This window comes from Lissotriton helveticus, chromosome 4_1 (genome assembly GCF_964261635.1).
Source record: "Lissotriton helveticus chromosome 4_1, aLisHel1.1, whole genome shotgun sequence".
Lineage (NCBI taxonomy): Eukaryota > Metazoa > Chordata > Amphibia > Caudata > Salamandridae > Lissotriton > Lissotriton helveticus.
The window spans coordinates 536689963-536713851 of NC_136063.1; positions in this window are offsets into that span (position 1 = coordinate 536689963).

Consider the following 23889-nt stretch of genomic DNA (forward strand, 5'->3'; position numbering starts at 1 on the left):
TCCTTTCTCTTGGGAAAGGATTTTCAGTCATATTTACTGCGCAGCCAGACGCGCAGAAGAGATGGCCCTGCAGACAAGTGACTCTGGGTTTTACTGGCAACTGCGCTGCTTGCAGCCTTCAAGATAATCGAGGGATCGATACACCCAGGAGTCCGCCAGGATTCTCAGCGCGGAGGAAGCAGGCTGAGGTATTCTATCTCCACGGGGCAAACAGTCTCACATTTGACGCCCCAGCTTCTAACCTACCTGGGAGGAGAGGCGCTGCGGTCAAGCGGGGACACAGGGCATGCACCGCGATGTTCAATCGTCCTTCAACCACCCCACCTACCTGATTGGGCACAAAACGATATGGCTCTCTACTCCTCCACACCAGCCACCTGACATTGCCAGAACTGTTGCATGCTGGGGTTTGGAGTCCACGAAATTCAAAATGGACTGTTATTGGCTGTGCAGACTGCATGGGGGAGGGAACACAGTGCCTTTAAACTTCCAACAGGAGGACATTGGGAAGAAAGTTGTTCAGGGGCAAGGCGCTGAAGAAGGCACGATAGCCGAAATGCATTCGCCATACCAGGACCTCTGAAATAAACGGCTGTTTGTCCAGTGTTCCCCGCGTGGCCTCTCATCCTTTCTCTTGGGAAAGGATTTTCAGTCATATTTACTGCGCAGCCAGACGCGCAGAAGAGATGGCCCTGCAGACAAGTGACTCTGGGTTTTACTGGCAACTGCGCTGCTTGCAGCCTTCAAGATAATCGAGGGATCGATACACCCAGGAGTCCGCCAGGATTCTCAGCGCGGAGGAAGCAGGCTGAGGTATTCTATCTCCACGGGGCAAACAGTCTCACATTTGACGCCCCAGCTTCTAACCTACCTGGGAGGAGAGGCGCTGCGGTCAAGCGGGGACACAGGGCATGCACCGCGATGTTCAATCGTCCTTCAACCACCCCACCTACCTGATTGGGCACAAAACGATATGGCTCTCTACTCCTCCACACCAGCCACCTGACATTGCCAGAACTGTTGCATGCTGGGGTTTGGAGTCCACGAAATTCAAAATGGACTGTGATTGGCTGTGCAGACTGCATGGGGGAGGGAACACAGTGCCTTTAAACTTCCAACAGGAGGACATTGGGAAGAAAGTTGTTCAGGGGCAAGGCGCTGAAGAAGGCACGATAGCCGAAATGCATTCGCCATACCAGGACCTCTGAAATAAACGTCTGTTTGTCCAGTGTTCCCCGCGTGGCCTCTCATCCTTTCTCTTGGGAAAGGATTTTCAGTCATATTTACTGCGCAGCCAGACGCGCAGAAGAGATGGCCCTGCAGACAAGTGACTCTGGGTTTTACTGGCAACTGCGCTGCTTGCAGCCTTCAAGATAATCGAGGGATCGATACACCCAGGAGTCCGCCAGGATTCTCAGCGCGGAGGAAGCAGGCTGAGGTATTCTATCTCCACGGGGCAAACAGTCTCACATTTGACGCCCCAGCTTCTAACCTACCTGGGAGGAGAGGCGCTGCAGTCAAGCGGGGACACAGGGCATGCACCGCGATGTTCAATCGTCCTTCAACCACCCCACCTACCTGATTGGGCACAAAACGATATGGCTCTCTACTCCTCCACACCAGCCACCTGACATTGCCAGAACTGTTGCATGCTGGGGTTTGGAGTCCACGAAATTCAAAATGGACTGTGATTGGCTGTGCAGACTGCATGGGGGAGGGAACACAGTGCCTTTAAACTTCCAACAGGAGGACATTGGGAAGAAAGTTGTTCAGGGGAAAGGCGCTGAAGAAGGCACGATAGCCGAAATGCATTCGCCATACCAGGACCTCTGAAATAAACGGCTGTTTGTCCAGTGTTCCCCGCGTGGCCTCTCATCCTTTCTCTTGGGAAAGGATTTTCAGTCATATTTACTGCGCAGCCAGACACGCAGAAGAGATGGCCCTGCAGACAAGTGACTCTGGGTTTTACTGGCAACTGCGCTGCTTGCAGCCTTCAAGATAATCGAGGGATCGATACACCCAGGAGTCCGCCAGGATTCTCAGCGCGGAGGAAGCAGGCTGAGGTATTCTATCTCCACGGGGCAAACAGTCTCACATTTGACGCCCCAGCTTCTAACCTACCTGGGAGGAGAGGCGCTGCGGTCAAGCGGGGACACAGGGCATGCACCGCGATGTTCAATCGTCCTTCAACCACCCCACCTACCTGATTGGGCACAAAACGATATGGCTCTCTACTCCTCCACACCAGCCACCTGACATTGCCAGAACTGTTGCATGCTGGGGTTTGGAGTCCACGAAATTCAAAATGGACTGTGATTGGCTGTGCAGACTGCATGGGGGAGGGAACACAGTGCCTTTAAACTTCCAACAGGAGGACATTGGGAAGAAAGTTGTTCAGGGGCAAGGCGCTGAAGAAGGCACGATAGCCGAAATGCATTCGCCATACCAGGACCTCTGAAATAAACGGCTGTTTGTCCAGTGTTCCCCGCGTGGCCTCTCATCCTTTCTCTTGGGAAAGGATTTTCAGTCATATTTACTGCGCAGCCAGACGCGCAGAAGAGATGGCCCTGCAGACAAGTGACTCTGGGTTTTACTGGCAACTGCGCTGCTTGCAGCCTTCAAGATAATCGAGGGATCGATACACCCAGGAGTCCGCCAGGATTCTCAGCGCGGAGGAAGCAGGCTGAGGTATTCTATCTCCACGGGGCAAACAGTCTCACATTTGACGCCCCAGCTTCTAACCTACCTGGGAGGAGAGGCGCTGCGGTCAAGCGGGGACACAGGGCATGCACCGCGATGTTCAATCGTCCTTCAACCACCCCACCTACCTGATTGGGCACAAAACGATATGGCTCTCTACTCCTCCACACCAGCCACCTGACATTGCCAGAACTGTTGCATGCTGGGGTTTGGAGTCCACGAAATTCAAAATGGACTGTGATTGGCTGTGCAGACTGCATGGGGGAGGGAACACAGTGCCTTTAAACTTCCAACAGGAGGACATTGGGAAGAAAGTTGTTCAGGGGCAAGGCGCTGAAGAAGGCACGATAGCCGAAATGCATTCGCCATACCAGGACCTCTGAAATAAACGGCTGTTTGTCCAGTGTTCCCCGCGTGGCCTCTCATCCTTTCTCTTGGGAAAGGATTTTCAGTCATATATATATATATATATATATACAGTAGGTAATATATATATATATATATATATATATATATATATATATATATATATATATATATATATATATATATATCACTGAAAAAACCATAGGTTATAGACCATATATAGTTAGGAATTAGCATTTAAAAAACCTTATTTTACTCACACAAAACCATTGAAATTCCATATATAGTTAGTTGCACTAACTATATATCGCGCACCCGCAATCCACTGCTGATCATGTCACATATTACATCATTCATGACATGGTCAGTGACATCACTGATGACATCACTGATGACATCTCAAATGACATCACTGATGATATCTCTTTTGACATCAATGGTCACATCAATGATGATCATTAATGTGACAATACAATGCATCTCCTCACACTTTAATATAACCTCTGTTACACCCAGTGTTAAATACAGAGTATAATTTTTGAAACCATTGACACACCAATACTAGTTACTACATACGTACTCACTGATTCCTACGTCTACACACACATTCACTCATTCACCCATACAATCATTCATACATACAATCACTCATCTTTACAACACTATCATATGCACTCATACACCTATACAGACACTCAGACTCTGCCACTCATCCATGGAGTTACTCACACACCTAGTCAGTCCTGTAAAGAATCAATCACACTTCCATTTTCTTGTCTATACAGTTAAACATAGAGCACCTTACATTTTCAAACATATACTAACACATACTTACTTTCTTATACAATCATTGATACAAGTACACATTGATCTGCACAGAGTCACACACCTCCCAGCCAGCCACACACACACTCAGTCTCCCATACAAATACTTGGACAATCAATCAATAACCCATATAGTTAATCATATAGCTACTGATCAACACATGCAGCAGTTTACAGAACAACAGACATAATGATGCACAAATTAAGACAGTTTAGTCACTAACCCATGCACTCAGTGAGACACATTTAATCACTCACTCATACATTCAGTCATGCACCTACTAAATCCTTCGTCCAGACACTTATACATCTACTCATTCTTCAATATGTAAAACATATTTAAACTTTACAGAAACACACAGTCACTGGATGATGTCATCAGTGATCTCATCAGTGATGTCATTTGAGATGTCATCAGTGATGTCATCAGTGATGTCACTGACCATGTCATGAATGATGTAATATGTGACATGATCAGCAGTGGATTGCGGGTGCGCGATATATAGTTAGTGCAACTAACTATATATGGAATTTCAATGGTTTTGTGTGAGTAAAATAAGGTTTTTTAAATGCTAATTCCTAACTATATATGGTCTATAACCTATGGTTTTTTCAGTGAATTTTCAAGGTTTTGTAAATGCTAATTCCTAACTATATATGGTCTATAACCTATGGTTTTTTCAGTGAATTTCAATGGTTTTTTAATAGCAAATATCATAAGCTGTCGAATGTCAAGTACGTGGTAAGTGAAAACATTTTCGTGTTTATGCACACTGATCTGCTTTGAATGGTGCCCCCCCCCTCATTTCTATTAGGAGTACTCTCTCTTTGCACATAGTGAAGGGTAGTTAACGCAGGCCTTTGCCCCCGTTGTAATACGTCGTGCCTGCTTCTCTCTCCATTTGATTGATTGTTATCCAAGTATTTACTGTTTTAGAATTGGTTCTCTTTGGTTCATTCTCTATTTACAAACAAACACAGAGTCGCAATACTCTGTTTAGTCTTCTCAGATAACGAAAAATCGTGTAAAGAAAAAAGAAAAGGAATCGAGCAAAATCAGTAGGCCACTAATGGGATCTCTTTTTGACCTCGCTAAAATAGAAACATTAAGAACAACCCCTCATGACAAATACAAAACTAGTGAGATGAACTGAACTCCACACAATGATGGCTGCAAAACAGCTTGGCTCCGCCACCCACCCCGCCCAAAATAACGATAAAGAGCGGCTGCCATGATTGGTTGCGGAATGGCCACGACGGAGCTACGAAATGGTGCTGCTCTCATGCTAACCCCAGCTTCAGTCTGAATATCCAGAAACACTGTAGACTACCAATTCGATCAGTTCCGGTAGCGCCCCAATGTAACCCGGTAGAGAAGAACTAGCCCTCCCCTCTTTGACTGATGGTTTTTGTTGCCTGTCCCTTCTGTTGTCATTTAACAGAACTATTTAGCCTGCTGAAAGGGGTTGTGTTCCAACCGCTGGTTGGTGGAGACATTTTGACTATATTCTGGACCTGCGTTGTCGCGTAATGCGTCATATGACGCGCCGCGTTAGCGCATCCGGAAGTCATCCGGGGCGCGCAGCGCGTAACGTAAGCATAACAAGTCATGTGACTTGTTAATAAAACTTTTCATTGGTTCATTTTACTTTTCTTATTCTAATGATGAAAGGCTTGGTCATATGACCTAAAAATTACGCTTTTTATTACTTCCGAACATTATTTTTTCTTAAATATATGTTATAATGTTCCAGGCTAATGTACTTTCCCGGAAAATTTACAACTGTCCTGCAAGTAAAATATATTCTTTTTTCGAGAAAAAGAGCGTTTCTTCGTCCCATGACGGAGCCGTTGAGCAAAAGAGGGTCGACCTGCTGTCTTAGTCGCCGATACGCCTGAATATGAGATTCTTATCGATCACTTTATGTTGCAGGAGTAGAAAACACAACAGCCCTTGACCATTTATCTTTACTGCGTTCCTTCGAATTATACCTTTTACCCTTCATGTAATTGGTCTGCTTTATTTCACTTGCCTTTTACTGATTCTAAAACAGTGACTATTATTAAAAACTTTACCAATGTATATACTACTACCATGTTTTCTTTTAAAAACCTTTATTGTGAAAATTTCATTATACAAATACGAGCCTATAACCACGTGGGCCGGCCACGGAGCAAACTGTAATCGAATATGATGAGTAGACATTTACACTGTACAGGAACGTAACGGGCGGGCCATTAGGTTGCAAGAACTAAGGTGTCTAACAGTTACGGAATCGGTGGACGTACATTTTATAATTAAAATACGACAGGGCCAGTTACAATAAAATTATCTAGATATACATTTGCGGGCAAGTACCATCGGTGACGTTAATTCGAACTTTCAATAGTACAGTAATCAATAACACATCAGAACTTAATATCAATAGGGATGTCGAAATATTCAATCAATTCTCGTCCCCGCCCGCCATGTGCTTCAAAACTGCATACGTATCTCGTGATTTCAAGGTTCTGCAACCAGTACACAACAAGGAGTTACGAGTCCCATTTATTCCGGCGCCATTTTGGGCGAGGACGGGCAGGTCCAGGATATAGTCAAAATGTCTCTACCAACCATCGACTATGATGATGTTCATATGCTGTATTTATTAGAGTAACACTCATCTGTCCACATGAAATTAATTTGCCACAATCTAAACATGTCATTTTAATCTTTCCAAAGTTCTTCTAAATATTTGGGACCGTTTCCCTAACCTCTGATGCTGTCAGTGCCACTTCTTTGATGAATGTACTAGCAGGTCAAGGGTTCTCCTCCAAATCTCTCTTTTATGCAGCACTATAATTAATTGGTGCCACCTCTCCATATGACGATGCATGGTATAGTTACCATAACTATATTTTTTTTCGGTTCCTCTGGAGAGTTCATCGTGGCAGATGAAGCGTGTAACGTACCGGGCATTTACCTTTTTTTGCATGTACAGGAAAGGAAAAAAAAAATCGAGCGTCCAAGTTCTAAGGTGTCCCAGGGCCATTTTAGTGGACCAGGCCCAAATCCAAAGAACAGGCCGCCATTTTGAGAGTCCTGTTGCAGCCGCCTGTCGCTGTAGCATCAAGAGCAGCCGAAACTCAGCTGAATGGCAACTGAAACGGTAAAGGGGCGCCCCACTACAGCAGACGAGCCTCGACCTAGGAAGGCCCGTTCACGCCGCCTCCCCCCCCCCTTCGGGCACCCCACGCCGTTATTCGGAGCAGTATTGTAGGATGGCCACACCAGTGCGGCAACTTGCTAGACATCACCTCGGTGGTAACCGAATCTCAACGCCTTGTGGTGTCTTCTATTCAGAAAACATTGTTATGCTGCCTTCGACCTATTCGCCGCAAGTGCGCACACAACTCAACTGCATAGCTTCCTAGACACCACCTCGGTGCCATCCGCATCTTGGAATCTCAGCGCCTTTTGGTGTCTTCTCTTCAGAAAATATTGTTGCGCTGCCTTTGGCCCCATTCGCACATCGGTCCGCTACTGACGCCATCTCACAGGCTAATGGGGCGCCCCACGCCGACTTTCAGCATTGTAGGATGACCACACCAGTACAGCAACTTGCTAGACATCACCTCGGTGCCATCCGGATCTCGGCGCCCCACTGCAGATGAAGTGCCTCTCAACTATGAAACCACCACGGTGACATCCGGATCTTGGCGCGTTGTGCTGCCTTCGGCCTATTCGCACATCGGTCCGCTACTGACGCCATCTCACAGGCTAATGGGGCGCCCCACGCCGACTTTCAGCATTGTAGGATGACCACACCAGTACAGCAACTTGCTAGACATCACCTCGGTGCCATCCGGATCTTGGCATCTCAACGCCTAGTGGTATCTTCCATACAGAAAATATTGTTGCGCTGCCTTTGACCCCATTCGCACATCGGTCCGCAACTTAGACATCACCTCGGTGCCATCCGGATCTTGGCATCTCAGCGCCTTGTGGTGTCAGTCAGAAAATATTGTTGCTCTGCCTTTGGCCCCATTCGCACATCAGTCCGCTACTGACACCATTTCACAGGCCAACAGGGCGCCCCACGCCGACTTTTACCATTGTAGGATGGCCACACCAGTGCCACAACTTGCTAGACACCACCTCGGTGCCATCCGGATCTTGGCATCTCAGCGCCTTGTGGTGTCTTCTATTCCGAAAATATTGTTGCGCTGCCTTTGGCCCCATTCGCACATCGGTCCGCTACTGCCGCCATCTCACAGGCCAACGGGGCGCCCGACGTCGACTTTCAACATTGTAGGATGGCCACACCAGTGCGGCAACTTACTAGACACCACCTCGGTGCCATCCGGATCTTGGCGCGTTGTGCTGCCTTCGGCCTATTCGCACATCGGTCCGCTACTGACGCAAACTCACAGGCCAACGGGGCGCCCCACGCCGACTTTCAGCATTGTAGGATGGCCACACCAGTGCTGCAACTTGCTGGACACCACCTCGGTGCCATCCGGATCTTGGCGCGTTGTATTGCCTTCGGCCTATTCGCACATCGGTCCGCTACTGACGCCGCCTCACGTGCCAACGTATTTTCTCCGCATTTTATACCCTATGCCGCATAACAGGTCATGTGACTTGTTTATAAAACTTTTCATTGGTTCATTTTACTTTTGGTTTCCTAATGATGGAAGGCTTGATCATATGACCTAAAAACAACACTTTTCATTGGATGAAAACTTTTTTTTTTCCCAAACGATGAAAGCCCCACCTTGTTTCTGGATGTTTCAGACTGAGGCTGGCTTCAGCATGAGAGCACCACCATCTCGTAGCTCCGTCGTGGTCATTCCGCGAGCAATCATGGCAACCGCTCCCCACCAGAAGCCTACAGGAGTCGGGGGCCCCCAAAACTTTTGATAAATCCTCAAGGCGGAGGGGACGCTTTCGAGAATGGGGTCCAAGACCTAGCAGACAAGCGTCCGATTTCCAAGGTGTCCCAGGGCCATTTCAGTGGACCAGGCCCAAAAAGGAAACAGCCTGCCGCCATTTTGAGAGTCCTGTGACAGCCGCCTATCGCTGCACCGCAAGAGTGGGCGCAACTCAGCTGAATTGCGGCTTTTGACACAGTGGACCAAAAACGGACTGAATGGCAAATGAAACGGTAAAGGGGCGCCCCACTACAACAGATGACACTCCACCTGGAGAGGCCCGTTCACGCCGCCTCCCCCGGGGCGCCCCACGCCGTTATTCGGAGCAGCATTGTAGGATACCAAAACCAGTGCGGCAACTTACTGGACATCACCTTGGTGCCATCGTTCTGCTGCCTTGGAACTATTCGCACAACAGTTTGCTACTGATGACCCACCCCCCGCGACGCCCCACGCCAGAAATCTGGACGTTGTGCTGCGTTGGGACTATTCGCACAGCCGACCGCTACTTCGTTGTTTTTCCCTAAAAATGTTTATATGTTATTACTGTTTTTGTTTTCTTGTATATATTTATAAGTTATTAAAGTTGTATAATCTTACTACTTTGTTGGAGTGCTATATATTTTTAATGTGACACATAATTGTAAAAACTTTGATGTACAAAGAGTCATCCCTGGAATCTTCCGCTTCAGGCTCGGTCCCCTCCCCAATCACAATACAGGATGGTTTTCAGATAATAGGAACGCGTCTGCTGTGACGGATCTCATCGAGTGTGGGCCTTGATCTACTATAACTCCTTTGAAGAGGGGTGATTCTTTACAGCTGGGGCCATAAACTACATCTGCAGGGCTAGCTGATACCCTAGGACCGGCCTGGACAATCGGACACAGAGGAAAAGGAGTGTCAGAGGGTGCGGTAGTGAATAGGGCGAAAGGGAGGTGTCGCGCGGGCACAGGGTGTGATTCTCAGGGAAGAGCAGCGCAGATGGGGGGTAGTTTATTACCCATGCATAAGACAGAGAGCGGGGGTGACCACTGCCTGGGGGAGATGCTTGCGAGGGTGGGGAGTCATGCTAAGGATCGACAGCGTGCACAGAGTGGGTCTGGTCAAGGCATCTAAAATGACTGCCGTGCACGACAAAAGTGTGGCATTTGAAAAAAGGCAAGATGGCGCAGACAGTGTTTTTCAACACTTCCTGATTTCCTTCGAATCGAACGTTAACAGACGTTGGGGCATATTACCAAAGTTAAGCGATATTTATCCCTAACGATGCTTAGCAACGATTTTTTTACCGCTAAGCATCGTCAGAAATTATCGCAGATAAACCTTGCTATTATCAAGGTTTATCGCAAATACGATAAAAAACGACCGCAATGCATTAATATCGCTGAAAACTCAGCGATATTCATGCATTACCGAGCTAATGCTCTTAGCCATGTTATCCACCTCCCATTGGATAACATGCCTTAGAACTGCTCAGGGCAGGTGCTAGCTTTTGGAGATATTCGCGCTTATCGCGAATATTTCCAAAAGTTGATAATAGGAGATAGCGATGTTAGCGACTGTTTCCAGTCGCTAACATCTTGGCATGCCCACTTTGCATGTCATTAGTGATAAATATCACTCACATGCAAAGTGGGGCCCAAGATGGTCGCTATCTCCTACTAGCCGTCGCTAACTGGTGTTAGCAACAGCTAGGTAATACAGATATAATTTTATCTCCGCGAAGCGGAGCGCTGTTACAGATATATATCTTTTTTTGAACGTTAATTTCTCAAAATCCACTGGAGCACATATATTGAGACCTAGCAAAGGCACATCGGACTACCAGTCCCTACAATTTTGCCAAGTTTCGTGCAAATCCATTCAGCCGTTCGATTATTATTATTATTTTTTTTTTTGCCTCGCAGGGCCCTTTTAAAACCTCCACATCAAACCTAAGAGGTCAAGGAGGATCTACTATGCCCCCTTATGGTCATTTGCCCCTTCGCTTTGGCCTCCTCTTGTCTCTCGATCCTACCGAGAGACAAGATGGCGGCCGCTACGGCCTGTTTGGAATGTTTACAGACGCCGGAGAACCAATCAGCTTCGCAAACCTCCGTTACGCGAAGCGGAGCGCTGTTACAGATATATATCTTTTTTTGAACGTTAATTTCTCAAAATCCACTGGAGCACATATATTGAGACCTAGCAAAAGCACATCGGGCTACCAGTCCCTAATATTTTACCAAGTTTCGTGCAAATCCATTCAGCCGTTCGATTATTATTATTATTTTTTTTTTTGCCCCGCGGGGCCCTTTTAAAACCTCCACATCAAACCTAGGGGGTCAGCGAGGATCTACTATGCCCCCTTATGGTCATTTGCCCCTTCGCTTTGGCCTCCTCTTGTCTCTCGATCCTACCGAGAGACAAGATGGCGGCCGCTACGGACTGTTTGGAATGTTGACAGACGCCGGAGAACCAATCAGCTTCGCTTCACAAAGCTCCGGAGCGCTGCCCGGTCCGCTGTTACAGATATATATCTTTTTTTAAACGTTAATTTCTCAAAATCCACTGTAGCACATATATTGAGACCTACAAAAGGCACATCGGGCTACCAGTCCCTACAATTTTGCCAAGTTTCGTGCAAATCCATTCAGCCGTTCGGGCTAAAAGTGAGGCCAACCGCCCTATGGAAAACTCAATGTTAAAAACACGTTTTGGGACCTCCCTTTTTTCTCGACCCCCCCTGGACGAACCCCCCCCCAATTTTTAGTGGCTGCTCAGAAACAAAATGTGCCATTTTCCTGAAAATTTCAGCCAATTCCGTCCACAAACGCCAAAGTTATTTGACATAGAATTTTCAAAAATCCCATAGAGAAAAAATCCTAACTATATATACCTACTGGCGACCGTAGGTAATATATATATATATATATATATATATATATATATATATATATTACCTACTGGCGGTTGCCAGTAGGTAGATATAGTTAGGATTGGCTACCATTGGAAATAGCTTTCACTTTAAGGTCCTGACGAAAGCCTGGGTTCTTTGACCCTAACGGCTGAAACTAGTAGACCAATTACATCCGGTTGATTTGTTACATGCCGACACATATTTTAGTAGGATCAACAGTAATCATTAATAAAGGTATTTGGATTGCTGTTTATTCTTTTTTAACTTCACTTCACATAGATATTCTTTACTGCACTGCATTTGATTGTTTCGGTCAATATACCCCTTTGAATACTTAGGCTGTCAATCTGTCTATTTTTAGCTTCATTGGTCTCTTATAACACCTACTTCACCGGTCTCTGGCTTGCTGCCAGTAGAACAGAGGTGACAGGGGTACCTTTGGAGTTCCAGATGATGACACTGGCCACTAAGGGCAGTTGATGGAAATCCTTTTTCCTTTTCCCCTCCTCTGGGTTTCTACTGTCATGGAGTCGCATTTGTTGTAGTTTTGCCAGTGATCACCAATTGTCAGGTGATCACTATTGGAACCTACTCCTCTAACCTCTCAGAGTACATCACTTTGCGTTTTGTCAGACTACCAGGTTTTTTGTGTATTGCTATTGATTAGATTTGGGGATTGAATCTGTTGTAGTCCTTAAACTTTTCCCTTTGACCCTTACTCCTTTGTGGAGTGTGTTTTCTGAGTACCATTGGAAATCCACAACATTCTATTGGGAATAACTCTGGTGCCGGTTGAGGACTTTGTGTGTATTTTTCCAAAATTTTGGCCAGCTCTGCTCCGCTCCTTCCCTGGAAGTTTCGGGGGGATTCGTGGGGTGGGGGCTGAGAAAAAAGGGGGTTCCCAAAATGTGTTTTCCCATGTTAATTTCCATAGGACGGTCTGACAAGTCTACAGCCCGAACCGCTGAACGGAATTAAGCCAAACTTGGCAAAATTGTAGGGACTGGTACGCAGATGTGCCTTTGCTATATTTGGTGAAAATTGCTCCAGTGTTTTTTTTGTAAATTAACTTCAAAAACACATATATATCTATAGGCGCGTTCCGAGCGCTCACCGGTACGCGTACCGGGGAGCGCACCCGGCATGCTACGGGAGTGCGCGAGCAGAAAACTGATTGGCTGTCGGGTGTCTGTCAGCATTCTAAACAGTCCGGAGAGTCCGCCATCTTGTGTCTCAGTAGAATCGAGACACAAGAGTTGAAAAAGAAAGGGGGACATAATTATAAGGGGGCAGAGTAGACACCCCCTGACCCCCTAGGTTTTCTGAGGGGGGCCTAGAAGGATTCTTAAGGGCAAGAAAACCTTTTTTTTGGTTGAAATTTTCACGGGGTAAGCGCTGGGTGCGCTCCCTGGTGCGCTCTCCGGTACGCACACCCTGAGCGCACCACGGGGAAAAACAGTGTAAAAAAATAGAGTAAAAAAATAATGTAGAGTGTTTAGAGGTAAGTTAGCTCTGAAAAGAGCTGTTGTGTTATGTGGGTGTTTTTGTACCTACAAGTAGGTACCAATGCAGAGTCTTATATTCAAGAGGAAAATTCTATTCCCCTCATCTGTAAAATGCACACCTTCTCTCCTACACATGCCTTGCATGTTGTAACGCAAGTTGTTGTGGTAAATGGAACCCATACCATAGTCTCTGAGGAAAGCAGAAACAGTTTTATTTACATGTTTCCTTGCTTTCTCAATCTGTGGACAAAATTGGTTGGACCAGTTCCATTTTTGCCTTTGGCATATATTAGAAAATACCAAGGCAGTTTTTGGAAAAAGTGACATCAATTGCCCAAAGATGTCCTTTAAAAGCATTTCCAGACCTGCCCCAGTCAAAGTGCCTAAGTCATTTCCACCAGAGTGCACAATTATAAAGTCAGGGTGTGGTAAATGCATAAAGGATTTTACCAATGGTATCAATTGGTGACTCCTCAATCCTCTCTGTCCAATCCATACAATGTCCACATTTGGTAAATCAAGGTTGTAAATACCTCTGTTAGCTGCGTATTTTTGACTCCAGTGGACATAGCTATGACCCACAAACCAGACTTTTTGCATTTTGAAGGTAGATGTGCTTCTAGTCAGATGAGTTGTGGAAATGAAATGGCAGTTTGATTATGAAAAAAAGTGTTTGAGAATCAGTACAGTTGAATAACCAGAAATGATTGGAGCTTTCTTAAAAATCTCCACTGAAAATTAGGGTGCATGCTTTTTTTTTGTTGTAAGAAGTCATTTCAATGGTTGAGAAAAAGTAATTTAAAGAAACATTGCATTTCATTAGCTAGTAGATTGAGAGGTCAAACAGACTTGATTGGTTTTTTTGCAACATAGTATGATGAACTTGTGAACTGTTTGCTGGGTTAGGAGGGAGTTACCATGGTTACAGGGTAAATGAGCACTGGGGGGATGGGTGAATGTTATGTGAGTTTCAAAGTCTTGAAATGTACAACCAATTAAAATGTGCAGTTTGGTTTTGAATTTGTGTGGGAACATTTTTGATTGGTTAGGTACAAGAATATGGGTCTGAAATGAGTAGGAATCTGTGCCATTATTGAAAGGCTCCAGTGACAGAAGCGTCATTCAGAGATTCTGTTTAAGAAAATCTGTTGAGTGTGACTGACACTGTATTACATCTTCCAAAGCATTTTTAAAAGTGAGCAATGATTCTTTTAGAAAAGATAGAGAGCTTAAAGATTATTAACAAGTATCACAGTGATTGTCTGTGTAAATTAAGGAATTATATTTTTACCTTTTTCCATAATGTTAGCTGTGTGTTTATAAGGTATACTTCTTTTTAAATAGTTTTTTTATGCTTGGATTCAATGCTGGTTTAGAAATTGTGTAATAGTTTCATTGGACTTGTAAATATGCTCCTTTTTTTGAAGCGCCTTGTGCAACCTTTAACATGGGTGGAAGCAGTGAATGTATGGAGAGGGATAGGAATAGCAGATAGAAAACCATATGAAATGGTGTGGGAGATGCATAAAGTATTTCAGTAATGTTATCAATTGAGATGGAATATAAGATAAAGAGGGGCATATTTACAAGACTCACCATCACGCGGCTTGTAAATATGCCAATGAAACCATTACACTATCTCTGGACTAGCATTAATGTCAAAGGTTGCGCATGCGGCTTGTAAATATGGCAACAATCTCTGGACCATCCTTCGCTCCTTCACTCTTTTCCCTTCCCTTACTCCCCTTACTCCATTTCAGTAACTCCTTCTCTCAATCCCTCTGTCCTCTAACTTACTCACTCCCATTCTCTCACTCTCTCTCTGTTACCCCCATTCTCTCCGTCCTCTTAGACTCTCACTCCTCTTCTATCACACTCACTCCCTATAACTGAGCCATACTTCCACACTCACCTTCTTTCAGACCTTCTGCTTTATTTTCTTTCCCCTCTCTTCCCTTCCTTCACTCCTTCACTGTTTTCCCTTCCTTTACTCTCCTTACTCCACTTCACTAATTCCTTTTCCTACTCCCTCTGTCCTCTTACTTCTACACTCCCCTTACCTCATTCTCTCTCTGTTAGCCTCATTCTCTCCATCCCTTTAGTCTCTCACTCCTCTTCTGTCACGCTCACTCCCTATAACTCAGCCATACTCCCCCACTCACCTTCTTTGAAACCTTCTCCTTTACTTCCCTTCCTCTCTCTTCCCATCCTTTGCTCCTTCACTCTTTTCCCTTCTCTTACTCCCCTTAGTCCACTTCAGTAACTCCTTCTGTCAATCCCTCTGTCCTCTAACTTACTCACTCCCCTTTTCTCACTCTCTCTCTGTTACCCACATTCTCTCCGTCCTCTTAGTCTCTCAATCCTTTTCTATCACGCTCACTCCCTATAACTGAGCCATACTCGCACACTCACCTTCTTTCAGACCTTCTCCTTCACTTTCCTTCCTCTCACTTCTCTTTCTTTACACCTTCACTGTTTTCCCTTCCCTTACTCTCCTTACTCCACTTCACTAATTCCTTATCTTACTCCATCTGTCCTCTTACTTCAACACTCCCCTTCCCTTATTCTCTCTCTGTTAGCCTCATTCTCTCCGTCCCTTTAGTCTTTCATTCCTCTTCTGTCACGCTCACTCCCTATAACTCAGCCATACTCCCACACTCACCTTCTTTCAGACCTTAACCTTTACTTTCCTTCCTGTTTCTTTCCTTTTTTTGCTCCTTCACTCTTTTCTCTTCCCTTACTCTCCTTACTCCACTTCGCTAACTCCTTCTCTTACTCCCTCTGTCCTCTTAGTTCTACACTCCCCTTCCCTCTTTCTCTCTCTGTTAGCCTCATTCTCTCTGACCCCTTAGTCTGTCACTCCTCTTCTATCACGCTCACTCCCTATAACACAGGCACACTCCCTCACTTATGTTTCTTTCCTCCCTCACTCAGGGCCTCATTTATGAGAAATGACGCATCGCTGCGTGAAAGCAGCGAAGCGTCACTTCTCAGTGCGCTCTCCTTTTGACATTCCTGATGCGTCATATTTAATTTATGACGCATCATGTCGCAAGGAGTTACAGATACATCAGTATTTCTGACGTATCTGTAAGTGCAAAAGTGACGCATTGCTGGAGTGTGTCATAAAAGTGATGCAACTCCAGCATCACATGGGGCAAGCCCCAGGTGAAAGGGCCTGCGTCAGTCTTACGCCTGGTGTGAGGCAGGTGCAAGATGTTGTCGCAACGGCGTCCTAAAAGTGACGCAGTGAAATCTCATAGATTTCACTGCGGCACTTCTACGACCCTTCCTTGTGTCAATACGCCCCCTATGCATACATTATACCTGGCGCAGGTATAATGTGGCGCAGGGGTTTACAAAGTGACGCATCTACCTAGATGCGTCACTTTGTAAATATGACTCAACAAGTCGCATTTTTTATACCAATGGTGCGTCACAAAAAGTGACACACCGGCGGCGTAAAAGTGACGCATGGCCTCATAAATGAGGCCCTCAGTCTTCTACTCTCACTTTTTCTTTCACTTTCTCTGTCTCTTCACTCCCTTACTCACCTTGTCTCACACTCACTTGCCTTTATCCAGTCTATATCTCCACTCTTTCTTAAACATCACTGCTCTTTTCTTACCCTTCCACACCCGCGTTCCTTTACTACATTTTCTTCACTTATCCTCATTCCCCATGTTCACTCTCCTTCTCCTCACTCACTCGCCACACTCACCTTCTTTCAGTCCCCCTACTTCACTTCCCTTCCCCTATCGTTCCTTTCTTTGCTTTCTCACTCATTTTCCTCTCCACTCTCACTGCACTCCACTTCAGTTACTCCTTTCCTTTAAGAATACAGCTCTTTTTTTGAGAATTGGAGGTAGTTCTAAAAGGAACTTTTTCTTCTTTTTTCTTTTTTTCTCAACAAAAACAAAAACAGGGAATGGCAAACTGCTCAACAGGAGCAAAAAAAAAAAGATCAAAATTAGGGCTGGGGACGGCAATGGTGGTTCTCTATTGCTCGAGCAATGATCATAATACTTTGTTGCCCGTAACAAAGTAGTGCATCACAATGTTTGCATTTGATTGAGGTCTCATTAAAACAGGCTGAATATTTGGGATCAGCTGTTCTGGTCGCCCCCTCACCGATGCAGTTGCTCCTCCAGTTGAAGTAGAGGCACCATTCCTTGGAGCCTCTCGTGCCAGAGCCCTGACACTCTCCTGGGCATAGTTCTGGGGGTGCCTCCTCTGGACGTGCCGAATCATGGTCGAATTACCAAAACTATACTTCCTGCTGGGGTCTCCTCGGAAAAGTATAGTATGGCAGATCTTACACTCCACCTTTGGAGCATTTACTTTTTTAAGTCCCTCAGGTATAGAATTTTTTTTCCAGATGAAATGTTCTTTCACCTTCGGCTGAGGAGGCTCTTCATCTATGAAACCATCTGACTCCTCACTGCTGCTGGATACTCAGGCAGCTATTCTATGCACAGATTGTTAGCACAGAAAAAAAGAGATCTTGCTCTCACCAAAGTGAAAGAAGAGGTGAAAGAAAAGGGTGGGGTTTTCATTCTTTGAAAAAAAAAACTGTTAGCAACCAATGAAAATTGTTATTTTAAGGTCACATGACTTGACGCGTTTACGCTACGCGCACCTGAGCGCTTCCGGGGGTGCTTACGCGGCGCGAACGTAGGCGCTTCCGGGGGCGCTTACGCGGCGCGCCTGAGTGACGTTTTGGTAGCTTTACAGAAATGCAAAATCATTTTCATTCGGAAAATCAAAAATACTGCTTTTATAAGTATAGTACAGAATGTCTTGCATTATTATTTAGTTTTCATACATATTTTTTTTTACGAACGCAGAATTAGCGCTCTCGCTGCGCTCTCGGGAGAGCTTACCGGTGCGCGCACCCTGAGCGCTCCAAGTCAAAATGATACGGGTAAGCTTACCGGTGCGCGCACCCTGAGCGCACCAGGAAAAAATGATAAAAAATAAATATATATACATTGAACAAATAATTAAAAAAAAATAGTTGTAAAAAACAGTTAATAAAAAAAATCGTAGGTTACAAAGTCGATATACAAGGGAATTAGCTTTTAAAAAACTATGAAATTCACTGCAAAAACCATAGGTTTCACAAACGTTATAGTTACCAATTAGCATTAAAAAAAACTTTGAAATTCACTGAAAAAAACCATAGGTTTAACACACGTTATAGTTATAGTTAGGAATTAGCATTTAAAAAACCTTTGAAATTCACTGAAAAAACCATAGGTTTCACACCAGTTATAGTTAGCTGGACATTTTACTCATACAAAACCATTGAAATTCCCACGTTATAGTTAGTTGGACTCACTATAACTCGTGCACCCGCAATCCACTGCTGATGATGTCACATATTACATCATTCATGACATGGTCAGTGACATCACGGATGACATCACTGATGACATCTCAAATGACATCACTGATGACATCACTGATGACATCTCAAATGACATCACTGATGACATCACTGATGACATCATCCATGTGATAATACGATGCACCTCCTCACACTCTAATCTAACCTTTGATACACCCAGTGTTAAATACAAACTACCATTTCTGAAATTATTGACACACCAATACCAGTAACTACATACGCACTCACTGATTTCTAGGTCTACACACACATCCACTCATTCACCCATACAATCACTCATACATACAGTCACTCATCAATAGAACACTATCATATCCACTCATACACCTATACAGACACTCACACGCTGACACTCATCCACAGAGTTACTCTCACACGTAGTCAGTTATGCAAAGAATCAATCACACTCCCATTTCCTCAACTACAGAGTTTTACACACTAAACCTTACTTATTCAAAGATTTACTAACACATACTCACTCTCTTTTACAATCACTGATACAAGTACACATTGATCCATACAGTCACTTAAGCAATCACAGGCTCTCATGTATAGTCATTTATATATGCCAACTCTCACATGCACTGTGTTTTACATATGTACTTACTTGGACATGGAGCACTGAGATAGCCATTCACTCACCAACACACCCATGCACACAGTCAACCACCCATACAGCTCTTTCCACATGCACTCTTGAACCCATATACCAAGTGAATCAACTTCTCACACATATATGCACAGAGACACACAACTTCCAGCCACCCACACACACACTCACCCTCACATACAAATATTTGGGCAACCAATCAATAACCCATATAACCACTCATATAGCTACTGATCAACACATGCAGCAGCTTACACAACAACAGACATACTGATGCATACATTCAGACAGTTTAGTTACCAACCAATACATTCAGTAAGACACATGTAATCACTCACTCATACAGTCAGTCACGCACCTACTAAATCCTTTATCCAGACACTCATACATACACTCTTTCTTCAATAAATAAAACATATTTTTACTTTTCATAAACACACATTCACTGGATGATGTCATCAGTGATGTCATTAGTGATGTCATCAGTGATGTCACTGACCATGTCATGAATGATGTAATATGTGACAGCATCAGCAGTGGATTGCGGGCGCGCGAGTTATAGTGAGACCTGGACCTGCTCCAGCACGGTCGCTCCACCCACGCTCCCTGATCCCAGCTCCTGCACGTGCTTTGGCTTGCTGGTGGTATCGTAACTGAACTGCTGATTTCTACCCGCATTATATTTATTTTGCATCGCGCTTCTGTAGCGTGCATTTGACTGTGCATTTGTGCTCATTGTGTTTCCGCATTGTAACTGAGCTGCCTCGTAGCGCGACTTTAGGCATACTACCTCACCTGATTCTTCTAGCTCGCTCTGCTGTACTTTGCAGCGCGACACTTGCTGAGGCATTATTTACTTGCTGGGACTTCGTCTGTGCCCCCGGTGCCATGGTACATCTGCTGCCCCTGCCTTACTCTCCCTTTGACCCTCCATCTTGTTTACGTGTTCCCTGGCCCGCCCCTCCTCCCCGCTACCACCTCCCAGCTGCTGCCCCTCCCACGCTCCGCCGCCCCCACTCTCCATTTATGTCGGATGTCCACACGCGCAGCGTCCACGCGCTACGGCCGCGCCAAGGTGCGCCAAAGGTAAGCCCGTCTACGCCCGTCCGCGCCTGGACCGCGCCCAGCGCCAGACCCCCTGGTTCCCGTAATGCCCAGCCCACTCGCTACACTTACGATGCCACCTCCCTCCTAGCCCTTAACCCCGGCCGTTCCCCCAACTGCGTCCAAGCCGCTCCTGGACACACCCATGGACCCTTTTCTTGCAACTCCTGCAAGTTAGACGGCACCAAAATCAACTCCTCATCCACCAACACCAAACAGAGACTTGACACCAACCACCTAAAATGCATCCTGCTCAACACCCGCTCGGTCCACAGTCACGCCATCGACCTCTGGAATCTACTAGACACCATCTCACCGGACGTCGCCTTCCTAACAGAAACATGGATGAATGCCTCTTCAGCCCCAGACATCACCATTGCCATTCCGGATGGATACAAGATCATCCGTAAGGACCGCATCAAACAAACAGGAGGAGGCATCGCTATCGTCCATAAGAACTCCATCCGCATCTCAACCAGCTCAGACGTCAACCTTGCCAGCGCCGAACACCTCCACTTCCAGATCCACACCGACCCCAAGACCACTCTCAGAGGCACCCTCCTCTACCGGCCTCCAGGACCCCGTGCACAATTCAGTGACGACATCACTGACTTTATCACCCCACACGCCCTCCCCTCCGAGGACTACATTCTATTGGGAGACCTCAATTTTCACCTGGAAAAGAGCAATGACAGCAGCGCCACCACCCTTCTGGACAATCTCACCAACCTCGGACTCAAACAACTCGTCACTACCCCCACCCACATTGCAGGTCACACACTCGACCCCATCTTCACCTCCAGCAAACATGTCTCATTCAGTCACACCACAGCTCTTCATTGGACGGACCACAGCTGCGTTCATTTTATCTACAATAAGACCACAATCCACAACCATCCTCAACCCACCCTGCGAAGAAACTGGAACAAAATCACCATCGACCAGATCTCCTCATCGCTTCTTCTAAACCCCCCCGCCCACTCCTCAAACCCCGACCAAGCAGCTATTAACCTCACCCAATGGATATCCAACAGCGCCGACATCCTAGCACCGTTGAAAAAACGTCAATTCAAACTAGGCAGCAAAAACGCCTCCTGGTTCAACGATGATCTTAAGAAATCGAAGAAACTCTGTCGCTCCCTCGAGAAGGCCTGGAAGAAAGACCCAAACACCAACACCAGGGACGCCTTCAAAAATGCCACCCGCATACACCACCAACTAATCCGGTCTGCCAAGAAAGCCGCATTCAAAGACCAACTAGATAACAACGCCCACAACAGCAAGGAATTGTTCAACATCGTCAAAGAATTTACCAACCCATCAACCAACTCCAACGACATCACCCCCTCCCAAGCCCTCTGCGACTCCCTAGCTTCCTTCTTCCACAACAAAATCGCAGACATCCACAACAGCTTCGACAACCGACCCGGAGACCAACCCACCCAACCTTCCGCAGGACCTTCACCCCCCTTGAACATCCTTAACGACTGGAACCCAATCTCCACTGAGGACACCATCCGCCTGATGTACTCCATCCACTCAGGATCCCCAACTGACCCATGCCCTCACCACATCTTCAACAAAGCAGACTCCATCATAGCACCACACCTCCGAGATGTCATCAACTGCTCCCTCAACTCCGCCACCTTCCCGGAAAGCTGGAAACACGCAGAACTCAGCGCCCTTCTGAAAAAACCCACAGCTGATCCCAACGAACTCAAAAACTACCGCCCCATCTCGCTTCTTCCATTCCCGGCCAAAGTCATCGAGAAAGCTATCAACAACCAGCTCGCTACCTTCCTCGAAACCAACAAATCCCTCGACTCCTCACAGTCCGGCTTCCGAGCCAAACACAGCACTGAGACCGCACTTATCGCAGCATCAGACGACATTCGAACCCTACTGGACAATGGAGACACAGTCGCCCTCATCCTCCTCGACCTCTCCGCTGCCTTCGACAAGGTCTGTCATAGCACCCTTCTACAGCGCCTCAGAAACGTCGGAATCCAAGGAAAAGCACTGGAATGGATCACCTCGTTCCTCACCAGAAGAACCCAGAGAGTCCGCCTCCCACCATTCAAGTCAGAGGCCTCTGAAGTCATCTGCGGCGTGCCACAAGGATCGTCACTCAGCCCCACCCTCTTCAACGTATACATGAGCCCACTTGCGGCCATCGCTCGCCAACACAATCTCAACATCATCTCCTACGCTGACGACACTCAACTGATCCTCTCACTCACCAAAGACCCTAACACCGCCAAAACCAATCTACATGAAGGAATGAAAGAAGTAGCCGAATGGATGAAGCACAGCCGTCTGAAACTGAATTCAGACAAAACAGAAGTCCTCATCTTAGGCACCTCCCCCTCCGCCTGGGATGACTCTTGGTGGCCAGAGGCCCTTGGAAAAGCACCCATCCCGACGGACCACGCACGGAACCTGGGCGTCATCCTGGACTCCTCACTCTCAATGACCACTCAAGTCAACGCCGTTTCATCATCTTGCTTCAACATTCTTCGCATGCTCAAAAAAACATTTCGCTGGATCCCCACCGAAACTAGAAAAACGGTCATCCACGCACTGGTCACGAGCCGCCTGGACTACGGAAACACCCTATACGCCGGTACCACCGCAAAACTCCAGATAAAACTCCAACGCATCCAGAACGCTTCAGCCAGGCTCATACTAGACATCCCGCGTAAAGAACACATCTCTGGTCACCTGAAAAACCTCCACTGGCTCCCCGTAAATAAGAGGATTACTTTCGGCCTCCTAACCCACGCACACAAAGCACTTTACGAACTTGGACCCGAATGCCTCAACACACGACTGTCCTTCTACACCCCCTCCCGTCAGCTACGATCTTCCAACCAAGCCCTTGCCACTGTACCTCGCATCAACAAAACCACCATGGGAGGTAGATCTTTCTCCTACCTGGCAGCTAAAACCTGGAACTCACGTCCCACTCACCTTCGCCTTACTCAGAACCACCTAGCATTCAGAAAGCAACTTAAAACTTGGATATTCGACAAGTAATTCCCCACCCTTCCTCAAGCGCCTTGAGACCCTATGGGTATGTAGCGCGCTATATAAATTTCTTGACTTGACTTGACTTGACTATAACGTGGGAATTTCAATGGTTTTGTATGAGTAAAATGTTCAGCTAACTATAACTGGTGTGAAACCTATGGTTTTTTCAGTGAATATATATATATATATATATTTATATAAACCAAATTTCTGACGTTCCAGGAAAAAGCAAGGACACCTTGAAAGTTGCAATGTAAGACTTTTACTGACTGCATCAGCAACCCGTTTGAGCTTACGCCCTGGTCACGCTGACCAAGGCGTAAGCTGAATCGCGTTGCTGGTATAGTCAGTAAAAGTCTTACACTGCAACTTTCAAGGTGTCCTTGCTTTTTTCTGGAATGTCAGAAATTTGGTTTGCATGTTACAGGGTTTTCGGTACCCTGAACGAGGACTGCCCTGCATGACAGCCTCTACTTGCACCGGATTCTTTTTGTATATATATATATATAAATATATATTACCT